Below are 2,500 nucleotides of genomic sequence, written 5' to 3'. Positions count from 1 at the left end.
CCTAGACCAAAAAATCTTCACAAAAACACAATATTTAAATTCAGAACTTAGTCAGAACTTGGCCAAACCTGAAAATGACCTTAAAAACTTATCAGAAACACAACCTTTTGACTCAGAACTTAAAAAAAATTAGCCAAACTTTCCTAGACCAAAAATCTTCACAAAAACACAATATTTTAATTCAGAACTTAGTCAGAACTTGGCCAGACTTCAAAATGACCTTAAAAACTTATCAGAAACACAACATTTTCACTCAGAACTTTAAAAAAATTAGCCAAACTTTCCTAGACCAAAAAATCTTCACAAAAACACAATATTTTAATTCAGAACTTAGTCAGAACTTGGCCAGACTTGAAAATGACCTTAAAAACTTATCAGAAACACAACATTTTCACTCAGAACTTCAAAAAAAAAAATTAGCCAAACTTTCCTAGACTAAAAATCTTCACAAAAATGCATTTAAATTCAGAACTTAGTCAGAACTCAGCCAAACTTGAAAATGACCAAAAAACTTATCAGAAACACAACATTTCCCATTACACTTAGTCAGAACTTAAAAATAACAGTAACAGTAGTAATTCCAACCAATCATGTGTCACATCTAAGTCATGGTGACCAATCAGATACAAGCACCAAGTTGTCAACCAATCAGCTGCCTCAAAGGGTGATCTGGGCAGCCAGTCATGTTTCTCACACACACATACTACAATTATTATCTCTCTCTCTCTCTCTCTCTCTCTCTCTCTCTCTCTCTCTCTCTCTCTCTCTCAAATATCAAATCTACTTTTAATAGCCTAGAGCTTAATGTCATTTTCTCAATGGCATAAGTCTGTCTGTCTGTCTGTCTGTCTGTCTGTCTGTCTGTCTGTCTGACTGACTGCCTGACTGACACACACACACACCTTTCTTGACTTAGAGAACTGACTGACTTAAAAAAAAATTCTTAACTTCCTTTACAATTAAAATAAATAAACTAAATAAATAAAACATAAAAAACCACATTCTTTGGGCTATTTTTTGGGCAACCTAATCTTTGGGCTATTTTTTTTAGCTACTGGGCTATCTCTTATGGCAGGCTACATTTGGGCTACTTCTTGGGCTATTTCTGCCGCTGGGTTGGGGCAGAGAAGTTAGGAGACTCTCAGATCGCCTCAGTATGGTCCTGGCCAGTTACATGGTCAGGTCAAGGGTGTGGGAGAGGTCATGTGATCTTATCTGCAGGAGAGAGGGAGTGTGAGAGAGAGAGAGAGAGAGAGAGAGAGAGAAATCTTCCTTTTTATCTCAATATTTTCAATTTGATTATTTTTAAACATTATTATTATTATTATTACAAACCCTTCTTCTGTCTGCATCTGCTTGGCTGTGCTGGTGGTGGTGGTGGTGGTAGTCGCTGTCCTCACAAGGGGGGCTGTGGTGATGGTGGTGGTGGTGGTAGAGAGAGAGGAAAGATTATATTAGAAATGAGTAATAATAATAATAATAATAATAATAATAATAATAATAATAATAATAATAATAATAATAATAATAATGATAACAAAAATAGACACAACCCACCAAACTTACTTAAATTCTGAATATAAATGACTAGAGAATTAGGCATAGACTGTTCTGGGCTGTGCAGTGCTGTGTCCAGCCTTGGCACTGCTGCGTGAGGGTGTGTGGAGGCCCGTGGTGGGTGTGGCTGGCTGCGGCAAGGCTGTGGTGACCTGAACTGCAGCGAGGAGGAAGAGGAAGAGCACTGTTTCCCTCTCCTGTGACCCCTGACCTCACTCCCGGCCTCCCCAGCCCTTGTTTCCAGCTGTCCGCGCTCCTAGAGTCACACAGGGGATTGGTAACACTGGGATCACTGTTGCCAGAGTCACATGAGAGGTCTAAAGCCTGTAGTGGCTTCCGTTTTATGTGTGTGTGCGTTTGTGTGTCAGTGTCGCGCCTTCCTCTTGTCCTTCTCGTTCTCCGAGTTATTTTTCTCCTTCCCTGTTCCGAGATTTTCATCTTGTTTAATGGTGAAGTCTTGTCTAAGTCTCGATACACTGGTAAATATTGCTGGAGGACACAGATGCACCCCCTATAGCAGTAGCCGCAGTAATAGTAGCAGTAGTAGCAGCAGAAGTAGCAGCAGAAGTTATGAGTCTTGTTTTAAAATGATCCTTCGAATTGATGGTTCCTCTTTCTGTCCGTTTCTCAATCTTGTGCCTTGTGTGTGGTCGTCCTGCTTCCCTCACAGCATCCACAGGGTGTGGTGATGCTGTGGCTTGCTGTTCAGTCCTCACTAGTCCCTGGGTCCCTGCTGTGTGCCACTGTGTGCTGTCATCTCCCCCAGTGCTGTTTATGACGGGTGATGCAAAGGCTAAGCTTAATATTTCATCCTGTGCTGTGTGCTGTGGTGTTCTGAGGGTGTCTGGGGAGTCCGTGATGCTGTGCTGTCCCCCTGGCTGCTGTGGGATGCTGTGCGTTGGCTCTATGGCGTTTGGCGCTGTGTCTATGTGTGTCAGTTCGT

At 41.6% G+C, this 2,500-nt stretch overlaps 1 protein-coding gene across 6 annotated transcripts in view; it reads right to left on the bottom strand.

Moving 5' to 3' along the window:
- Positions 1-2,500, bottom strand: part of LOC135101150 (uncharacterized) — a 54,548-nt gene that overhangs the window by 5,166 nt on the left and 46,882 nt on the right. For all 6 annotated transcript variants that reach the window (XM_064004691.1, XM_064004694.1, XM_064004689.1 and 3 more), the window contains 3 exons: positions 1,567-2,500; positions 1,336-1,408; positions 1-1,215 (listed from right to left, as the gene is read on the bottom strand). The exon at positions 1-1,215 is cut by the window's left edge; the exon at positions 1,567-2,500 is cut by the window's right edge and continues 497 nt beyond it. The gene's annotated coding sequence lies outside the window, so the exon portion shown is untranslated. The remainder of the gene's footprint in view (positions 1,216-1,335; positions 1,409-1,566) is intronic.

This window comes from Scylla paramamosain, chromosome 6, assembly GCF_035594125.1.
Source record: "Scylla paramamosain isolate STU-SP2022 chromosome 6, ASM3559412v1, whole genome shotgun sequence".
NCBI classification, from domain to species: domain Eukaryota; kingdom Metazoa; phylum Arthropoda; class Malacostraca; order Decapoda; family Portunidae; genus Scylla; species Scylla paramamosain.
Note: the sequence above shows the minus strand (reverse complement) of the source record. Positions and strands in the feature narration are given on the sequence as shown.